Source organism: Trichosurus vulpecula, chromosome 2, assembly GCF_011100635.1.
Source record: "Trichosurus vulpecula isolate mTriVul1 chromosome 2, mTriVul1.pri, whole genome shotgun sequence".
NCBI lineage: Eukaryota > Metazoa > Chordata > Mammalia > Diprotodontia > Phalangeridae > Trichosurus > Trichosurus vulpecula.
In genome coordinates, this window is record NC_050574.1 from 329,992,928 (window position 1) to 330,015,460 (window position 22,533).

Genomic DNA, 22,533 nt, shown 5'->3' on the forward strand with positions numbered 1-22,533 from the left:
GGTGTAGATTTGCATTGGTAGGAAGTTTTTTTTTCTTTTAACACAAGGAGTTCCCTAAAACCAGTGAATCACAGGTCCTGACCTTCTTCCTTCCCTCTCCTCCAAATGTAACAGAATATCATGGTACTACAAAAAAGGAGTAAATAGTATATAAAAAAATATGGAAAGATGTATTAGAAGTGATGCTGAGACTAGTAGAGCCAGAATTGTACACATGCGGACAACCATTTACACTGTTAAAAGAAGCCCCCAAAACAAAGCAAGAGCAGAACTTCAGACAAACCTGGAGAGAAGAAAACAAAAAACATTTTTTGCTTGTTAAGTCTTGCCCACACTGTTAAAAGTTAAGCATTTCAACTATGATTTTACTCTTCACTTTGTATGTTTATTTGTTTTCGTTGATGGTTATTAAGCCTGTAATAAATGTTTTTTAGGAAAGGAGAACAACAGAGAGTATTTTATGTATCATCTAATATTCTTAGATATCTATTCCTGTATTAAACTTAATCAGTAGGCCTAAACTGCTTTGTGCAGTATTATCACTCAGTTGTTAACAACTAGCAAGGAAAGGTAGGATGAATTTAACCTTGCAAACACTAACTAACCTGATTTAACATTAGGAACATTACAAGTAGCAAAATGCCTGAGGAGTTGAAGGAAAGACTTTGGCAGGTATTGTGGAAAAAGCAATGGATTTGGAGTCAAAACAACCAGGAATCCAATCCCAGCTGTCACTTACTGAGTGACCCTGGGCAAGTCACTTTTGCCTCTATGGATCTCATATGCAAAATAGGCCCCTTTCAACTCTAAATTTCTTTTATCCTCTCCTATTTGCACATTGGCACATGTTCTCTGTAACTGCCTTTTAACAACACCCAGTACAGATAGGCATTAAATCAAAGTTTCTCATGATCTTGGATTAGTTTGAACGGGACTTCATCCTCTGGAGGGTGCTGATGTCCCTAAAACAACCCCCAACTTAAGAGGCAGAATTCAATGCAACAAATATTTGTTTTAGGTGCCTCTCTAAGCATATCTGGCCCTGCCTACGGTCACTGTTAATGTCTTTATGGCTCACATCGTTGGCTGATCTAGACCCTAAACAAATATAGTGCCCTCCTTCTCCTTAAAGTCAGAGCCCACCACCTTGCAGTGGCGAAATGCCCTTCCCTCAGGGCACAGTTGGGCGCAGCATCCAGGTTCTTGCTCGCTTCTATTACTCACTACCATCTGCCTAAGATGCAGCCAACCTGGGGCCTTCTAGTGACAAGGGCAAAGGGCTGCCTCTGCTGGCACAGGTGGCACGGGGAGGGGCAGAACAGAAATGCGGCGGGATCGCCTGCAGCAATGCCACCCTCGCTTAGCTGCACCCATCACACTATTCCGGGCCTGGGATCCCCAAGTCTGGAATCCGAGGCTCTCTCCCGTCGCGAGATCCCTTGCTCTAGCTCCAACCAAGGACTCCTCTCACATCTCTCTCCCAGTGGCCGCTAGCTAGTCCCAAACACTGGCTCTCCCGCCGGGGCAGGCGCAGGACCCATCTGAGATCCTCAGGCTCGCGCTCTGCACTAGGGGAGCGCGCGCCCCCGCGCGCCTGCGTACTCTTGCTCGTTCGCGGGCATCCCTTCCCCGAACTCAGCAGGGGGGAAGGTTCACCGCTAGAGCAGGGCGGGCGGAGGGAAGACGTGGAGTGCTTCCCGTGCGGGGTTTCCCACAATGCACCTTGGCGGCGGCGGCGGCGGCGCTCTAGCCGGGGCATGTCTGCATCTCGACTGCTCTGGGAGGAGGAAGAGAAGGAGGAAGAGGAGGAGGAGGAGGAGGAGGGGGAGGAAGAGGAGAAAGGCGCAGGGGTGGGAGCTATTCCTGAAGCTGCCACCACCAAAGTTTCTCCCCCCTCCCCCCTTCCCCTCCTCTCACGGCCCATAGAATGGCCGGAACCGCTGCCGCCCCCGGTTGGTGACCGCGCTGTTCGCCGCCCGCGGTAAAGAGCACGGCCTGGCAGGCCGGGCCTGGGCTCCAGGCGGGAGGGGGAGAGCGCGCGGCTGCAGGGGAGGGGGGGGGGCGCGGAGGAGCGCGCGGCTGCGGAATGGGGGGGGCGGCGGAGAGCGCGCGGCTTGCGGGGGCGAGGGGGGGACAGGGGAGCGCGCGGCGTTAACGGCCGCGGGGGAGGGGCGCAGATGCGGGGAGCGTCTGAGGGGGAGGGATGGATGTAGTGGTGGTGGGGAAAAGGGGAGAGGAGGTCTATGAGGGGGAAGCCCGTGAGGGAGAGAGGGAAGGATCGAGGCACGGAGTGGGGGAGAACCGGGGTGCAGAGGGGCCGAGGGCTGATGAAAGGGGTGTCAGGAGGGAAGGGACTGTGCGAGGTGGGAGGAGGGTGTCAGGAGGAGGGGGACTGACTACCTGTGGTGTGAAGGGAATGTTGGGAGGGGAGGGACCACCCGAGGTGGGAAGGGGGTGTCAGGAGGAGAGGGAATACTTGAGGTGGGAAGGAGTTGTCAGCCCAAAGGGGACCACCTGAGGTGGGAAGGGAATTTTAGGACTCTCCGGAGTGTGAGAGGGGGTGGCATCCGGAGGGGAGGAGGTACCCGAGGTGGAAGCAGGTTTCTGCGGAGAGAGGAATGTGTCCGTGAGGTGTGAAGGGGCTGTCAGAAGGGACGGAACGCCGAAAGTGAGAAGTTTATGTCAGGGCTTGGAGGGGGGTGGGCGAGGAGTGGAGGTGTGAAGGGAATGTCAAGAGGGGAAGCACCGTCTGAGGTGTGAAGAGGATGTCGGGAAGAAAAGGGGATGTCAGGAGAGGAGGGAATGTTTAAAAGGGGGCCATCGGAGGAGAGGAGACGGAGCATGGGATTTGGAGGGGATGGCAAGAAGGAAAGAAGTGCCAAGGGGATTTCAGAGGAGGGGCGAGGGTACCCGAGATGTGAAGGAATTAGAAAAGAGGAGGGGGGAACAATGTCAAAGGTGTGTGTGTGTGACTGTGGAAGCTGTGTTTGAATGAGGAGCATGTGGAGGAGGTGACTCCCTAGAGTATTTAGCATTATTTTACACACAGTAGGCACCAACCTGATACCTACTGTGTGTAAAATAGAATTATTGGTTGAGTGAGTGGCTTCAGGAAGATGGGAAGGACCAAGGTTGGAGAGAAGGGTACACGTGAGGACATAGAGTGGGAGTATCAGCGGCTACGAGGGATGGATAGAGTTGTCCTACGGTAGGAGGAAGGAAGGGGTATCCGGAGGAGCCATGAGGATGCAGGTGATGTCTGGTATGGGAAGATGTATGGAAAGGTGGAAAGCATTGAGAGAGAGAAAGGAATGGCAGTGAGGAATATCTAGTAATAAAAACCTCTGTCCGAGGCATGAGAGTATGTCAAGTTTTGGAGCTAAAGAGGTAGGGTAGAAAAGGGCAGCTGAATTAATAAGAGTGAAGGACTGAAGAATACTGGCTTCCCTACTCACCCTGATTTCACATCAGCTCCGATAGGACTCCTCTCTCGTTTTGTCATTCTGTTCATCTAAGAAGCTGGGCCCAGCCTGGGTTTTGGACTCAGTATGGGGATGGCTCTTGGAGCTTTGATTTGATCTGGGATGACTTAAGGCAATTCTATTGAGGCCTAGATCGACCTGAACCATTATGATAGTCCTGGAATGAAGGCAACAAGCTATGGTTTTGAAATTCTAGCAAATTTAAAGTAACATGTCAATAATCTAATGAAAACTATTCTGGAAAATGCCAGAATAGAAATAACTTTATTGGATGTGTTTGTCAACTCTATTGCCAGTTTGATGCAAGAGAGCTGTTGCCACATGATCGGATCTGGTCTAGAGGGTACATTACTAGAGTGGTGGTAGACAAAAGGGAAGAGTACAGTGCAACGTTCAATAATATATTTAAATACCAAATTCTGTTTTGGAGGACCCTGAGTTGGATGGGTTGGTTGGGAAAGGCTTGCTTCATAAAATTTTAGAAGTGGAAGACTGTTTTAAGAGATCATCCAGTCCAACTTCCTGTTTTTGCCAGAGAGGAAATTGAAGTCTCAGGTATGTTCACATGATGTTGAGAGGGAATGCTTGAGATATGATGAGGGTATCAAAGGAAGAGAGAAGGTATCTGACATAAGGGGGTGTCGGGAGTAGTTTTCTTACTCAGAGATTTCCTCTGCATTCTTCTACTTTAGCAGATATCCTGTGAAGAAAAATATACTAGCCCGAGCCCAGAAGGTGTGCACCTGGATTTGGGTTGATGCAGAAGTCTCTTCTAGTCTTTTGGGTGGCTAAAGGATCAGGACTTGCTCTTTGTTATTCTGTAGTCTATCTAGAGGCATCCTAACAGGCTGAGTGTCTTTTGGATCCTGCCAGTAAAAAATACTAGAATCTTACTATAACAGGAACAAGACTGATTTTAATCAGCTAAAATCACTTAAAGTCACTCTGGGATAGATCTCCAAGGAGGAACTCTATTCTATAGCCATATATATGCTGACAGCTACCTTAGAAATTAGAAATTCAGTTGGATTAGAAGGGTGACATAGACCTCTTTATTCCACATTTTGCTTATCTGCTTTCATAAGGGAGAGGATGGTTCATAGGTGGTGGGGTGTCTTGGGAAGGTCATGAACGGAGTAAGGAAGGGGAGAATTGAAAATATGAAGTTGGAGGTCTGCGATGAAAGGAATCTCTGAAAGGACAGGATATCTTTGAAGGGGAAGAATCATTAGAAGTGGAATATAAACATAAGGATACTGGAAAAAGTAAGAGTGGTAAGGAAAATGGAATGGGTTATATGAAAGACAACTCGAGAGGAACAGCAAAGGGAAAAGTTGTCGGATGGGCCTTTGAGGGAATAAGAAATGGAGTAGTAAGTATCAGTGTTGTATGTCTAGAAAGGACTACTTTATAAAGTAGTGAGCCTCAGACCCTGGGGAGGTGTGGTGACCACTTGTTAAAGATGCCTTGGAGTTAGACTATCTGGTCTCTGTGATTTCTTTCAGTTCCAAGATTATGTGAGCCAATCAGAGAAAAAAATCCTTAAATTGTAGCATAAAGGATTCAAGTTTCAGATTAATAAAGCTGCTAGATAGTGAGTTTTAGAACTTGAAAGTAGTTACTAGGTTTATTGTGTGATGTTCTTCTTGAGGATTTCTGGAATTATTTGTGTGTATGGGTTGGGGTGGGGGTGCGGGGGGGGGGGGGGGAAGGCAGCTGGAACAACAACTCTTAAATATCCTTTTCAGTCCATTGTGGTAGATCTTCTGTTCTAAAAGGAGGGGTACTGCAGAATGGAAGTGGTAGCCAGTTTGTGGAAGGAGGATAAGGTTATATAAAGGGTGAATGGCAGTGGTTAATGGATCTGAGGGCATTTGAGTATAAGTACTTGGAGGACTTTAATTATAGTGAGGGACAGTTGAAGCTTACGAGAAAAAAAGCCTGTTTTATAGATGAAATTCAGGCTCAGGGTAAGTGACTTGTCCATAGTCACAGAGGGATCCTAGTATCCCATCTCCAAGTATCTTATTTTTTGCACTACACTGCTGTCTCAATAGAATAGTTAAGGAGATATGTGATAGTTTTAAAGGAAGTTTTTTGAATATCAGAATGAATTGTTTAAAATGTTGACCTATGTAGGATTTCTACATGAATATGTGAGAGGTAATATGGGCAGTACTAATAACACATTTATATAGTACTTTAACTTTTACAAAGTATTTTATATTCTTCATGTGAACCTTATGAAATAGGAAGTATAAATGTTAATATCCCCTTTTTATAATTGAGGAGACAGGTTCAGGTTAAATGATTTGCCCTGGTCATAAAACTAGAAAGGGTTGGAACTGCAATCCTGTTCTCCTGATTCTAAGTCCAGTGATCCTTCCAGTAAACAGTGTTTGCTGGGACCAGGATAATAGATATTGGTAGGTTCATCTTAAGATTTCTCTCCTTAACAAACATTGCCAGACATTGTCAGCTCTTTGTGATCTTTCTCTAATTTTAATTACCGTAACACATATAGTATAAACATAACACGATAATGCAGCTGCTTATATATTTCCTAAGAATTGTTCTATTGATTGCTTTATGTATGTCCTTCTTGTTTCTCCAGCTAGATTTTAATCTCTTCAGGGGTAGTGTATTCTGGGGACTGTAAGGGAATGTATATCCCTTACAATAAACAGTACAGTGCTAGCCACAAAGTACTGATTTAAAATGTTTGTTGAATTGTTAAAAAGCTAGCATTCATATATTTCTTTAAGGTTTGCAAAACACTTTACAAATATTATCTCATTTGATCCTCACAACACCTCTTGAAGGTAGGTACTATTATTATCCCTTTTTTTAGGAGCAAGAATTGAGGCTGACAGAAGTTAAATGTTTTGCTCAGGGTCACACAGCTAATAATTGAGGCTGGATTTGAACTCAAGTTTTCCTGACTCCAGATTCAGTGCTCTATATTCACTGTGACATCTAGCTACCTCATGTATCATATATGAGTGTGTTACTGGTAAGAAAAATAGTGGGACTTTCCAAGATAGAGGGAGAATTAGGATTGTGTAGTAGGAAGAGATGTGATGTTTTTGGAAAACAGGAGTATTCAGTTTGATTAAATTCCAAAATATTTATTGGTGCCTGCTACATGCCGGGCACTTTGGTGCTAGTAATACAAACACAAAAATGAAAGTCTGTGGAAGGTGGTTTTGGCATGGAGACAGTTCATGAGAAGGAGAGAAAAAAATGTCTTGCTGTTCCAGGAGGTGAAGTATAGAAGAGATTTGACAGGACAAATTACATTAGATTTAAGTAAAAATGAAAAGGTAGAGTGAGTGAAAATGGGGCTTTAACGACAGATGTACAAAGTGACCCAAGAGTTCTCTCCAAAACTAATTCCCTTTGGTTTGGAGTTGGTCTGGTCTGTAATAGAACTTGGTTTAGTCTTTGGTTCTCCACTCTACAACTACTTATAGTCTGGGTGGGATCTGTATTGGTCCAAGGATTTGATTCAATTTATGAAATATGTGCTATTATATACTGCAGGGGTTAAGAAAAGTGCAGGACATAATTTCTTGTCTTTTTGAGAGGAAGTAAAACATATCAAACAGTTAAGTAATAATGTGAAGTGTCAATATAACATAAGAGAGGTTTTTTTTTTTGGAAGAGGGAAGGCAGGGCAATTGGGGTTAGTGACTTGCCCAAGATCACACAGCTAGTAAGAGTGTCAAGTGTGTGAGGCTGGATTTGATTTCCGGTCCTCCTGACTCCAGGGCTGGTGCTCTAATCACTGCGCCACCTAGCTGCCCCAAGAGAGATTAAAAAAAAAATCTTGTTTTAAGTTACAAATGAGTACTGTTGGCACCCTGTAAAGTAATAAACTTATTTCAAGGATACCATTGTTCGAAATGTTTTTTAGGACCTCTCTTTTGGAATTTCCTTTAGAACCATTTGGACATTTTTTGGAATATCCTCTGTCGTCCTTTGAACATGTTTTAAATTTTTGGGTAGAGTTAAGTCATTTAGGACGAAGCCTAGTGAATAAGGTGGGTGATCAAACTAGATAATATTAGTTTTGGTTAAAATTTGTGACTATAAGTTAGTGAGACTTGTGTGTGGAAGGAGTAGGGAAGTTTATAGTTGGATCTTAATATTGTTCAAAAAATTTTTTTAAACAAGGGAAGCATAATTGAAAGAAGTATAGACCCTTCTACCCCACAGATGACCACTTTGAAGGACAGCAGTCTCCTGGATATATGTATTCTGGTATACTATACATGCCACATTATAGTCGTATTTCGCATAAGGAAATATGTGATTAAGTGCCAAAATGGAGAAATAGCAAAAACAATATAGGAGTTCAGAGAAAGGAGAAACCGTTATGACCTAGAGTCATTAGGAAAACGTAATGGGTTTAAGTTAGTTCTTGAAGAGATCTTTGGAGATGCAGGAGGGAAACAGAATGGTATCAAACTGCTGTGGTCTAGATGTTCTCAATGAATGAAAGGACTTTTGGCATAATTTGGGAAATCCCTGGAAAGACTAACATGAGAGTTTGGTTTGATGAATCAGTGTATGAAAATTGAGTGTAAGCAATAAGTGAAGGGAATCTGAGATGGAGAAGGGAGGGAAATATCTGGTAGCGGGAACGGAGGAGAATGGAGTAGGTGTGGTGGAGATGATAAAGGGGATTGTGATAGTTTGGAATACACCTGTTAGTATTCTACAGTGAACTGAGACAGGGATGTTTTGGAGAAAAGGAAGAGGGGACTTTCTGAATAGGATTACATGAAGAGCAACCTGAAAGGGGTGTTTGGAGGAAGAAGAGGGAGAATATACAAATGTTTAAGGGAAGATTGAAAAGATGTTTATAATGGAGATAATTTATCAAAATTCTCCCTATCATTTAGTAGCCAGTTTATACATTGCCCTTTTCATGATGCTTTGGGAAGCCATGCCTGCTTCAGATTTTGTGTGGCAGTTTGTGCTAATAACAATCATAACCAGGGGAGATTAAGCTGAAAATAATATCTGGGAATTCATAGAGGGTAGTAGAAAAATTAGAATAATAGAGGGGAGCAACTGAAATCAGATTAGGTTTTTTTAGGTGGTTTAAAGGATATAGGGGAGATATTTATCTCATGCATGTTAACTTGTGCTCAATAAATATTTGTTGAGCTAGTATACCTGAAATACAGTGTAGTGTGGGTATATGAGGATGTATATGTGTGATGAATTCAACATTTATACAACAAGCATATAGTGAGTATCTACTATTTATAAGGTACTCTGCCAAGCATTATTCATATATAGAATTGTACCACATATAATCAGACCTTAACAATACTACCCAGTATTTGGTAAATATTTTCTAAATTGTGCAGATTAAATGCTGTAGGAGTGCTGAGAAGTGAGGCATAGCGTTTATGTTGATCTAGAAAGATGGTATTCAAGATATACCATGAAGGATAGGCTGGGGAGGGCAGAGAGAATAGCAGGAAAGAAGGTGGAAAATAATAATATAAATCTGGGGAATGGGATGTAATTCAGATTGTCTAGAATACAGAGTTCATGTGGGGAAGTAGCAAGATAGGTCTTTTGGCAGATTAGGGAGGGCCCCAAATTATAGACAAAGAAGTTTGGCTTTTAATCTGTAGCTAATGGGGAGCCATTAATTTTTTGGTGACATGATCATAGTGATGCATTAGAAAGTTAGCAATATGGATAGATTGGAAAATGAGTAATCATGGAATGTAAGAATTAGAGGAAACCCCAGAAATCATCTGATCTAACCCCCATTTTGGACAGGTGAAGAAACTAAGGTGCAGAGATATTAAATGACTTGCCCAAGGTCACACAGTGTAGGATTTGATCTCATGTACTTACTCCAAATTTAATGCTCTTTTTGTTGCACTGTGTGATGCTGGGAATGGGATTATTATAGTCAATAAATATTTGTTATAGAGATTTATTATTATTTTAGGATTTATTATAGGAATCTTAGAGTTGGACGGGAAGGGTCCAATAGGAGCTACTTTGTGAAAGAAGAATAAACAATATTTCGCGATTAAAATTAAAAGTAGAAGACAAAGAAGATGTCAAATATTTCCAGGATTTCTGTCAAGGGTGACAGAGAATAGCATATAACCAAGATGAATTGGTTTTGGTGGAGAATGTGGTTTTTGAATTGCAAGCATTGGTGAGGCATCTGCGTGTAGATGTCCAGTAGGCAAGTGGAAATGTAGGAATAGAGCTTGGAAGAGGGGTTGGGACTAGAGATGGAGATTTGTCCATTTAGAGGTCATAGTGGAAGCTGTGGAATCACCGTAAGAGAGTAGAGAAAGAGGAGTCAGCAAAAGAATGGCCAGAGGAATAAATGATCAAGGGGTAATGCAGTGACATAGTCATTAAGAATTTAGTTGAGGGGGTTAGATAGCATTAAATATGGCAGAAATGTTGAGAATGTAGACTGAGAAAGAGGCATTGGATTTGGCAAATGGAATATCTTTTTTTTTTTAAACCGATAACACAGTCTAGGTCTAGGATCTTGCTTTACCAGTGGAGGTTGGCAGCTGTTCTGAAATTTGTAATCTTAGGAAGTTGCCTGGGGGCTCTGAGATTAAAGTATTTGGGAAGGACATACAGTGAGGACTGAACCTAGGTCTTCCTGTCTCTGAGGCCAGCTCTCTAGTACAGCACACATCTCATGGGGATGGTATAGTGTTACTAGAATTTAGAGGTGGTTTAGTTACCTCTGTTTTACAGATGAGGAAACTGAGGCCTAGAGAGGTTGTGACTTGCCCATGGTCACCCAGTTAGTAAGTGGCATAACTGGAATTTGTATTCAGTCCTTTCACTCTAAACCTTATATTAGTAAATTGTACTTTGTTATCATTAATGACCTTCAGAAGGCAGTTTCAGTTGAGCACTGGTGACTAAAGCCACAATGTAAGGGGAAGGGAATTTAATTTTTGTCAGTTAACAAAAATCTACCTTGTTTCCTTCCCCTCCTGTCCTGAAAAAGAAAGAAAAACAGAACTCTTGGAACCAGTATACATAGTCAAATAAAAGAAGTTCTCCAGCATTGGTCATGTCCGAAATATATACATACATATATATATGTATATGTGTATACACACACACACACACACACATGCACACACACATATGTATATATATGTATGTATATATTTTGAAGATGACTTCTTTAAGACTTTTGGAGGTAAGGGACATCTAGGTTCTGCACCTTCTTGAGTTCAAATGTGGCCTCAGACACCTACTAGCAGCAACTCACTTAACCCTGATTGCTAACCTCCTCCCCTTCCCCCCTTCCCCCCCAAAAAAGAAGTTTGGAGGTAAAAGGATAGCTGCTTGAAGTGGGTGTTTTTTTTTTTTAAATATAGGCAGAACTATGGTTGAGATTGTAGACAGGTAGAGCAGAGGAAGAAATTGAAGATAATAGGGTAATTCATGGAGTTAAAGCCCTAGAGGAGATTAGAAGGAATTTGAACCAAAATGCCATGGTGGATAGAGTGCCGGGCCTGGAGTCAGAAACACTGGAGTTCAGCTCTGTGACCTTGGGCAAGTCACTTAACCCTGTTTGCCTCAGTTTCCTCATCTATAAAATGAATTGGAGAAGAAAATGGCACACCACTCCAGTATCTTGGTCAGGAAAACCCCAAATGGGGTCATGAAGAGTGGGACACGACTAAGCTGTAACAACTACACCTGGGTAGCCTTGGAAGGGAGGAGATGCACTTCTTCCTAGACATGAGAAGAGGTCAAGAAGAGGTTGGAGATCCAGGGAAATTTGGAGATAAGAGAGGAAAGAAGTTAAGGAAGCTTATTTATGTCAGAAGGCCTTTATTATTTTTTCTTAGCAAAATAAGTAGGAAGGTCATTAAGAGTGAAGGAGATAGAGGTAGAATTTGGGGCTTGAGAATAGAACAATTAGTTTGGGAAATTTATTTCTGGGGGATGTCTTAGTGAGCAAGAAGCAATGAGAACCTAACTAAGATTAGATAGCAATGGACTGAGTCAGTTGACTCTTTCTAGTAACTTTTGGCATGATGGGCATAACTGATGTTTAGAGATTGACATGTTAGGCACAGCAGAAATCAAGGGAGCCAGGCTAGAGAGTGAAAGGCAAGATTAAAGTGGTTTACCATGGAGTTCAAGGTGGGTGGGGAGGCAGAAGAGAGAAGGGAACCTGCTCTGACAACACAATTTTTGGTCTGCTGGTTTGGGACAATGTTTGAGAGCTGCTAAGAGAGTGATAGAGGTAGAATTTTAAAAGTAGTTTTTCATTTTTCAATAATATTTTCAAGTTTCAAAAAATAAATGTCTCACTTCTCCAACCATTGAGTAAATTAAAAAAAAAAAAACAAACCCCAAACCAGATCCCTCAATGCATAATTATATTGTTCAGCAAACAAATCCCCACCTTAGCCATTTCTGAGAAGATTTTTCTCTTTCTGCATTTTAAATTCATTTTCTGTCGTCAGGAGGTGAATGGCATGTTTCATCTTCATTCTTCTGAACTCCTGGTTTATCATATCATTTATCCCAGTTCTAAGGTTTTTCAAAGTTGTTTTCCTTCTATAATATTGTTATTGTATTGTCTAAATTGTTGTTCTGCTTCTGTTCACTTTACTTTGCATTAGTACATAAAGGTCTTTATGGTTTCCTTTGAAATTGTTCATTTCATCACAGTAATATTTCACTATATTTATATACTACAATTTGTTTAGCCATTCTCCAATAGTTTTCATTTTCTGGCTACCATGAAAAGCCATATTACAAATATTTTTATACATATAGATCCTTTTATTATTTCTTTGGGGTTATAGATCAGGTAGTGGTATAGTTGGGTCAAAGGGTATGGCACAGTTTCTTCCTTGGCATAGTATCAAATTGCTTTCCAGAATGGCTAGACAAATTCACAGATCCCTCAACAGTGTACTAGTATTCCAGTGTTCATATAGTCACTCTAACATTTGACATTTTCTTCTTTTATCATCATTGCCAGTCTTGATAGGTGTGAAGTGGAATTTCAGAGTTGCTTTAATTTACATTTCTCCAATTATTAGTGGTTTAGAGAATTTTTTTTTTTTGCAGGGGGGAAGGCAGGGCGATTGGGGTTAGGTGACTTGCCCAAGGTCACACAGCTAGTAAGTGTGTCAAGTGTCTGAGGCTGGATTTGAACTCAGGTCCTCCCTACTCCAGGGCCAGTGCTCTACTCGATACCTAGCTGCCCCTAGAGAATTTTTTCACATGATTGTTGATAGGTTGGATTTTTCCTTTGAAATCTGCGTCTAAAAAATCCTTTTAAAATCCATTTATAATTGAGGAATGACTTTTGTTTTTATTAATTTGCATCAGTTTCTTATAGACTTGGATATAAGACCGCTATCTGGTCTCATATCCAAGTCTATATAAAACTCTATCAGAGAAACTTGTTGCAAAGATTTTCACCCAGTTACCTGTTTCCCTTCTACTATTTATTACTTTTGTATTTGTTTGTACAAAAACTTTTAAATTTTATGTAATCCAAATGGTTCATTTTATCTTGTGTGGCTCTCACATAGAGGTAGAATCATCATAAGCAGAGAGGGGAACTCACCATTTGAAATCAGAGTAGATTTAGATGTCTATTGATATGATGGTTGATGTGTATTGTATTGATGGGTTCTGAAATGAAATGGAGAAAATACCAAGAGTTGAGGTTAAGAGACTTGGAAATCAGGTCCATCAACATAGATATTGAAGGTGCCAAATATGATAGCAGAAGATGAAGATGATGATTTTAGCTGGTGCTGAAGTCATCAAGTAAGCCAGACTATTCATGAAATCAGTAAATAATGGTAAGAAGATAGGAAAAAGGTGGACTAGTGGATAGATAGCTTGGACTTAATGAAGAGAATGCTTTGTTGTTGATGGTCTGGAAGAGGTATTGGAACTCAAGCCGATTCTTCTTTCTTTCCTAGACAATGGTGTGGGAGAAGGGGTGGCATGCAAAGAAGTCATGTCTCCTGGGTAAGGCTGCATGAAGAGGTGGAGAAAATACACAAAAAGCTTCAGGATTAGTTCAGAGTTTGTTTATAATAGTATAAGGATTCTATATAGGATAGGTAGTTAGGCAGTTGAGTTAGATTTGAAATTGAAGGGGAGAAAGAGCCACATATAACAAAGAAGCAGGAAGGGTTGGGAGGCCCAAAAAAAAAAAGTTATTGAGCTACTACTGTGTGCCACATTACCTCTCTAGGTGTTATGAGGAATGCAAAAAGAAATACAAGACATTGGTTCCTGATTTCCAGAAGCTTATTATATTGTGGGGGAAGATAAGCTGTAGATAGGCAAAACAGTAACTTAATGTTAAGTAACAATGTAAGGTAGACTATAATTAATTGTTGAGGTTAAGTGACTTGTTAAAAGATAAAGATGAAAAGTAAGATAGGTTCTTCTCCAGACTGCTTATTTTTTCCCTAAAATTCAATAACTCTGAAAATGGATGGTGTGTGTGTTTATAAGCATTAGATAAAATGAATAGAAATGTATGGGCAAAATTAAGGAGGTGATATCCTGAGGGATTTAAAATAATATTGTGTTGTTTTGCTTTTCTTCATTCTTCTAGGACCATTCCTTTTTTGTGTCCTTTGCTGATTTCTTTTTTACTTTGCCCTTTAAGCATCCTCAGAGGCTTAGTTCTGAGTTTGTATACCTTTTCTTGTTAAGTTCATTCTGTGTAAGAAAGTTTTCTTTGCCTTCTGTATACATGATTTCCACATCTATGACTCCAATCCAAAACATCTGTCTCCTGTTTTTATTTTTTCTGTCCACAGAATTTCTGTGAAGATAATCGATTTTTTTATGTACCTTTCTTCACAATAATCCACCTTTCTGACCTTCACATTCTGACATATTATCCATTTGAAGTTCTTCTGTACTATTTCTTGGATTTTTATTACTTAGAGTGCTAGGCTTATTCTAGGCACATCAACCCCAAGAGGATCTTAGCTCTGGTGACATTCCTACCTCCAGCCTTTTGCTTTTTCATTCTTATCTATCACCCTTTTCTATCTTTTCTTGCCTCTTCCCCAATCCTGCTCACCCTCGAAACCCTGCAAAGATTTCTCAGTTCTTTCCATGGTTTTGGAAGTTTGAGTCCTTTCATCACTGTTCATTCCCACCTTTATTTTAACTTCTCATCCTTATTCCAGGCCATACAGATTTGTATGCCACTTCTTACGTGACAGGCTATTTCTTTTTTTAAGAACTATTATTTTCGTTGATGTCTTTTGTTTTTATATTACCTTCATTTTAAGATACATTGCTTTCTTTTCTCCTCCCCATCTAGGTATTTCTTGTAACAAAGATTTAAAAAAAAGAGAAAAAAAACCTAGTTTGGAAAAACTAATTAGCATATCAGTTGTGTCTGATAGTACAGGTAATATGTCATAGCCATAGTTTTCCATTTCTGCAAAGAGGGTACATTTTCTCTAACGTTAAGCTTGGTCATTATCATTAAAGTATTTAGTTTCTTTTTTTCTGTCCTATTTATATGGTATTTTAGTCAATGTATGTTGTTTTCCCATGATGGACTTTCTACTTTTGAGTGTTTAGACCTGTACTCTCCTAGGGCACATTCACAATATTCTCTATGCCAGAAGACCACTGTCTAATGGTCTAGGATGTTAGGGTGGATAGTGTGTCTGTCAAAGGACAGGTTTAGGATGGAAGTATGAAGTGATAGGGAGAAAAATGTGGGAAAACCACTAATTGTTTGGGCCTTTTGCCCACCTTCAGTATTAATTTGGTTCATGTTTAGCCTTAGGGTACTTGTTCAGTCTGGGCGAAGCCAAAGGCCATCTGGTCCAGTAGTGGATTATTGAAGTGAATTTGGAATTTGGGGCTATTCCAGAACCCCAAGGTTTTGATTTGATTTCAAGCTCTTCCCTAGATTATCCCAGATATTTCATTGCAGACCAGAGGAGAAATACTGGATCAATTTGGGTTGATAAAGTGTGTCTGGCTCCAGTTTGAACCAGAATCTGATTGAGGGTGGGGGAGGAGAGATATGACTGAGTGAAGATAATCTGTGAATCTGTGAAATACTGAGACAGCTTATGATGGAGATATGATGTGGTTATTTTAAGACAATATTTAGGGAAAAAGTGAATGGGGAGGTAGGGTTTGTCTGCTTGGAACTGTAGGTTGAGACAGAGGTGTTTTCTATATAGGGTTAGAATTTAACAACCAAGAAAATGCTTATTAGTGTTATATTTTCCTGCTTCCTCCCTTTCTGTGGGTGTATAGACTCAGAATTTGAGAGCTAGAATTTTAGATCATGGATATAGTGTAGAACTGGGAGGCTGAGGACCTGATATAGCCCTCCTATTCCACTTCACGTTGCTGGGCCTCAGTTTTCTTATGTATGAAAGGAGGGAATTTGACCAGATGGTTCTAAGGTCCCTTCTAGCCAAAAGCACCTTGTTCTGAGGCATAATGGCATCCCCTTCTCGACCATCTTCACTTACCATATACTTACTAGATGTCTGCCCATGGATAAGTCATTTAACTTTCCTTAGTCTTAGTTTTCATGTTGTCCTAGGACAGGGGTGGGGAACCTGTGGTCTCTAGACCCTTAAGTTCGGCCTTTTGATTGAATTCAGTTAAAAGTCACATGTGGCCTGAAGGTCACAGGTTCCTCACCCCTGTCCTAGGTCATTCCTTTACTTTTACAGATTTAAAAAGGTGCTCAAAATCATAGCTAGTTAGAGTGATCAACAGGCATTTATGAAGTACCTAGTACTTTATTGCTACTAGGCACTGTGTTTGGTACTGGGAATACAAAGACAGAAATGGGGCGGGGGTAGCTCCTGTCCTGGAGGAGTACATAGATATGTAACTCTTGGTATATAAAATAATTTAGAGAAATGTTTATTTTGATTGATTTCCATAACTAGAGGCTTTGTGAAATGAGTTATTCAGTGGTAGAGATTTTGAATGATAAAAAGGTGATGACTCAAAATTGTGAATTATTAGAGAACTATTGTAATTTGGTGGTATGTCTAAGAAGTAGCTATTTTAGTGGTTGGTGATTGTGGAAGTTCATTTGATAGAGATTATTGTGGGTCCAAAAATTAGGATAGATTCACGAAGGCTGAGGGGCAACATGGGGCTTGTTTTCTGTAAAATTTAGAGAGGCTAGATTAGAGGGGTTGAAAGTAGTCAAGAACATTAGTTATTTAGAGTCCATGTTTGTGAAATACAGTATTTGAGGATGTTCTTCTTCAGGAATTTAATTAATAGAATACTGATGATTGTCGAAGTTATTTATGGAGGAGTTTTGTATAGATAATTGGGGGATGTCTAAAGAGTTATGAAGAAGCTAGAATTAGGAAGGAATTAAGTATGCTAATTTCAAAGTAGTAAAATAGGATATAGGAGAGAATGGTGTTTTGGAGATGTTTGTTTTGTGGAGGAGATATTCTTAGGAAAATAGAGTAGGGGAAAACTAAAATGATTTAAGATTGGAATGAGGAGTTGGGGTGGGGTTTTTAGACTTGGTGATTGAAAAGCAGTTGGTTATTGGGATGCAGTTGGAAGGTGGTTTTATGAGAGGGAAGATGGTATATTGGAATATATTTAATTGGACTTTGAAAGGAAAAAGGGAATATAGATTTCGGGTGTAGTTGGTAGAGCTGAGTTTGTTAGGAGGAGCAATGAAAAGTAATAGTTTTCTGTGTCCGTGTCTGGCACGAATCGGGCAATGAGGACTAGTAGTCTTCCGGGGAGTTTAGAGTCTAGGTCCGCCTTATTTGCCGGGTGGTGGTGGGGGGGGGGGGAAGGAGGGAGGGGCGGGGTTGGGGTTGTGTTTGCGTTGCCTCAGGCCAGGACTCTTGAGAGAGTTTGCGTGGATTTTGAACTAGGGCCACTGCTGTCTGTGCCTCCAGGGTGCTGGTTACGGGGGGTCCGGCCTCAGCCGTGGAGGCTGCACACAGATAGGTTCACACGCGAGCGCAGTGCACACACTTTACATACACATCTTGAGAAAGCTAGTAAGTGAGCAGGCCCCGGACCCCCTTGGTTGGGGTTGGGGTGGGGGATGGGAAGAAATTGAGCACTGGTTGAGCAAGAAGAGATTGCAACCCCTCCTTTCTGTCCAACACGCGACTTCCACTGCCCTCTTTTGTTTTGCGCTGTGTGTGTGTGTGTGTGTGTGTGTATGTGCTTGAGATAGGAGAGGGTGGCGCTGCAAAGCCGGGGGTTTTCCTGCCAGCGTTACTCCGCGTGGCTGCAAGCCGGGCCGGCCAAGTGGGCCCTGGAACTGCGGTAGGGCTGGTGGGCCCCACTACCTCGGCAGGGCCTGCGGTCTTCCTCAGCGTAGAGCAGGCCATATGATCTGGGTTTGGAACAGTCTCAGCCAAGCTACCCAGTCACCTGGTTTTACAGGGATGAGAGTGCTGCTTGGAGCTTTGTATGTGTAGATCGGCTTAGAATTTAGCGCCCTTCTCTGTGCTTCCCTGGCTCAGCCAGAAGAGGAAACTTTGTAGGTGGCCTCTCACTGGGCAGCGAACAAGTGTTTGTTGGGCAGTGGGAGGGGTGAGGGAGGTGTGCTTCAGGGGAGATGATGGGACGCTTACCTTCAGTTCTAGCAATTAAGAGATCGATTTCGCCGGCGTCAGTATATTGCCCCCATCGTGGCCCCTCATTTGGATGGAATTCACACTTCTCAGTATTTAAAAAAAAAAGGAAAACACAAAAAATCCGATGAGATGTATAATTGACCTACCAGACGGGAAATTGTTTTCACTTTAGCATCAGTTCCGTTCCTCCCACGCCCCCCCCCCCCAAAAAAAAAAGTACAACTGTGCCTTGTGCCCATTACGCAAGTAAAAACCTGCATGTATGTTATTATTTTGAAAGGAACAGTCTCTTCTAGGCCATTCCTTTTAGTGCCAAGATTAGACCATGGGGCAAACTTTTAATGCCACTCTTTCCACCTTAAGGAGCTTTGTTTTTCCCATCACAATTGGAATGTGTTATTAAGAAAAAGTATTTTAAAAGTGTCAAGAACGCATGTGTACTAGTCTAAATGAAAGTTAGGAAATAAAAAAGTTGGAGCTCATAACATAGCAGCTTTTATATTGCAGAAACTAATTACTTCTTTGATATACTATTTAACCACAGGGCATGATTAAAATATGATAGAAAAAAAATGAACCTCTTGTTACTACTTAGACCACAAGAAGTAAAAATAAGAACACTTATTGTTTGACTTTTAGAATAAATTAGTAATAATAATACTCATGTTTGCACAGTCCTTTAGGGTTATTAAAGCCCATTCTTCACAATCAATGTAGTCAGTGAGATATTATTCTTTTCTTATATAGAAGAAAGTAGTGGGCTCAGGCCCAGTCACATCGGTAGTAAATGCTAGAGCTAGGACTTAGGTCTTCTGAAACCCAAGTCCAAATATTTATAGTCAGCAAATTAGATTTCTTAAAGTAAAGCAAGGTCCTGTCACTTGATTGATGGGGACTGAAGCCACTCCTGGGCTTCTTTGTTCTATTCCCTTTCAGGTGATCTTCAGCAAATGATGGCCCTATAGTATAGATGCAAAATCTGAAATCTGGTGAATTTTTTACATATAGTTACCTAGTAAGTCTGGTGGATCTGAGAAATAGATTTTTGTTCTCTTATTCCCAGTCTGGTGACCCATCCAGGAATAGCCCAAGGAATCTGAGTATCTGTGTATTTAGTGGAAAGTGTGAATGAATGAATTTATTAAGTAATTAGCTGGAAAATGAACTATTTTTCTTAGTTTGTTGTTGGTGGTTTGTTAAATATAATTTTATTTTACATTGAAGTTCTTTGGAGTTTCTTAGAGATAGTGGCTACCTTAAAAGGTCAGTTTTCTGATAGCCTTGCAGCAGAATTATACCCATTTAAACAGATATGCTTATAGTATTTAGCTAGGGATGGATTTTCTCATTTAGGAATTCTCAGGAGCAGCTTGAAATCAGCAGGCATTTGAGAATGTCTGCTCTTCCCATAACTACTAGGGAAAATGGGAACTGTGCTAGCTTTATTAATCCCTGTAGAAAATTTTAAGTGATCCTTATTTGAGTATGCTTAGGTCAGCTCACTTTTTTTCAGTTTAAAATATTGTTCAAATATTACATGAAGGCATTATCATTACCATATATTGTTATTCACACACAAAGGGCTTTTAAATATGTTTTTGAAGTTGGTTTCTTAAAAAATACCCCCTTTTTTTTAAAAAAAAACAACAGTATTTGGGAAGTAAATGAGGCTTGTTTCTTGTTATAAAGTATCCCTTTCTGTTCCTTGCTGTCCCACTCCTTAAAGACTTACCCCAACCTCCAAACAAGAACTTTATTGGCTAAGAAACTATAGCCACAGGACATTTTAAGCTAATGGTTTGAGAAGAACACTTTTCTAAATGCTTTGAACCTGTAAATATTCTTCATTTATTATGAATTTGAGATTTCAGGGGCACAGCTATTCTAAATCAGTTATTCTGCAGGTAAGGTCCTTGTCACATTAACAGCACAATAATTCAAAGGTGAAGTCTGGGAGGAATTTTGGAATTTAGAATTTTAGAACTGGAAGGGAATTTAAAGATTCTAGTTCAACACCTTTAACAGTTTAGGGAACCAGGTATCTGTGGGATTCATTGACATAGCGAGGCAGTGGTTAAATCTAAAGTAAAATCAAGGATTTTCTTTTGAATTTTATTTTTAAACAATTATATATTTTAAATTAGCACAAATCTGCCTTCTCTCCTTTTCTCTCAGTTGAGAACTAAAGAAAAACAAAATGTCTGTTAAAACATGTACAATCAAGCAAAACAAATATCCACATTGGCTTTGTCATTCATAAATATATGTAAATATGTATTTGTGTATATATGTACATATATATGTGTGTGTATATATATATATATATATAAAATATGTGTGTGTATCTGTGCGTGTGCGTGTGTGTGTGTGTGCAGTTTGAGTCCTTCACCTCTATCTAGAGATAGGTTACATGTTTTGTCATTAGTCTTCTGGAGTCATTGCTGTAATCACACTTATCAGAGTTCCTAATTCTTTCAAAGTTTGTCTTTACTAAATTGTTGTCACTGTATAAATTATTCTCCTTGTTTTGTTCTCTGCATCAGTTTATGTATGTCTTCCCAGGTTTCTCTGAAATTATTTCCTTCATCAGTTTTTACAGCACAGTAAATTCCATCACATTTAGATACCATAGCTTGTTCATCCATCCCCCAATTTATAGGTATTTCCTCAGATTTCCATTTTGCCATGTCAAAAAGAGCTATAAATATTTTTGCACATCCTTAGTTTCTTTTGCTTAGGATTAATCTCTTCCATAAACTATTCCTCCTCCTCTCTTCTCCCATTTCCCTGTTGAGTGAGATGTATTTTTTTGCACCCAACTCTGTGTATAATTTGTGTGTGTCTGTCATGTGTTAGTTTATTCTCTTCTTCTGACCATTTCAGATGAGAGTAAGATTCGAGTGTCAAGCACTCTTCCTACCCCTACCTTCTTGTTTTTAATAAATATCTACTTGCATACCCTGATAATGAGATATTTTTCTTCTCTCCCTTATATTTCTTTTCCTCTCTCTTACCATCCTTATGTTAAAATCAAGACATAACTAATCCCATGCCTTCTTTCTATTAGGCTTCCTTTGTGACCTCTGATGGTGATAGTGTTCAGTGGGGACACAGGTGTCACATCCCCATATTAGAAGCTATTTATGCTCTTCTAATCCTTTATCATTATTTTTTCATCTTTACCTTTTTATGTTTTTCTTAATTCTTGTGTTTGAAGTTGAAATTTCTACACAGCTCTGATCTTTTTATCAAGCATTCTTGGAAGTCCTCTATATCATTAAAGGTCTATTTTTTTTACCTTTTATGATTTTATTCCATTTTGCTGAGTAAGTTATTTTTGGCTCTAAGCCTGTATCCTTTGCCTTCTGGAATACGGCATTGTAAACTCTCTGCTCCTTGATATTGGTGGCAGCTAAATCATGTGTGATCCTGGCTGTGGCTCCTCTATACTTGAATTCTTGCTTTCTGACTGCTTGCAGTGTTTTTTCTTTGATCTGAAAGCTCTGTATTTTGGGGTATAATGTACCTGGAAATTTTTACTTGGAGTTTTCTTTCAAGAGATGATAGGTGGATTTTTTCAATTTTCCCCTAAGAGCTCTAGGCAGTTTTCTTTAAAGATTTCTTGAAATATGTTTAGGATCTTGTTTTGGTCATGGCATTTAGGTGGTCCAGTGATTCTTCAATTTTTTTCTCCTTGATGTATTTTTTAGATCAATTGTTTTTGCTGTAAAATACCTTACTTTTTTTTTTTCCTTCTTTGGTCTTTTGACTTGGTTTTAATGTTTTTGGTTCTCATGGAATCATTGACTTGTTTGGGGTCCATTCTAATCTTCAGGGAATTGGTTGCTCAAGAAATGTTTTTTCTTTTGTGCCAAACTGTTAATTCCCTTTCCAGGTTTTTCTTTAATAGCTCTAATTTTTATTCTAATTTTTTATACTCATGCTCTCATTTTACTGACAGAAAACTGTTTTCAAACTTAAAAAAAAAAACAAAAAACTCTTGCTTCATTTCTCCCAGAAATTCTAGTTGAAATTGTGCCTAAGTGATGTTTTTCTTTGAGACTTTGCTTGGGATATTTGGGAATTGGTCTCTTCTTTTGAGTTTGTCTTGAGCATTCCTCTCACCATAATAGCTTTTTGTGATGAAATTCTTTTGTTTATTCATTTTTTCAGCCTACTTTCTGACTTTGGGCTTGGTGTTAGGTCAGACTGTTGCTGCTTTGCAGGGTGTTGAGGATTGTGTTGTTCCAGGATTTCAGGGACAGCTCAGGCTGGGGACCTGCAAGGTGTCAGTGCTTTCAAAGTAGTCTGATATAGAGTAAAGTCTAATGGCTACCTCCATGGTCTGAGGTCAGCAAGTTACTGACCTGGATTTGGGTCTGAGCAACAGTTGGCTGCTGCTGGGC

The 22,533-nt window shown here is 40.2% G+C and overlaps 1 protein-coding gene across 1 annotated transcript in view; it reads left to right on the forward strand.

Moving 5' to 3' along the window:
* Positions 1–1,774: 1,774 nt before the first annotated feature.
* Positions 1,775–22,533, forward strand: part of ZNF148 (zinc finger protein 148) — a 142,412-nt gene continuing 121,653 nt past the window's right edge. The window contains exon 1 of the mRNA XM_036742958.1: positions 1,775–1,981. The gene's annotated coding sequence lies outside the window, so the exon portion shown is untranslated. The remainder of the gene's footprint in view (positions 1,982–22,533) is intronic.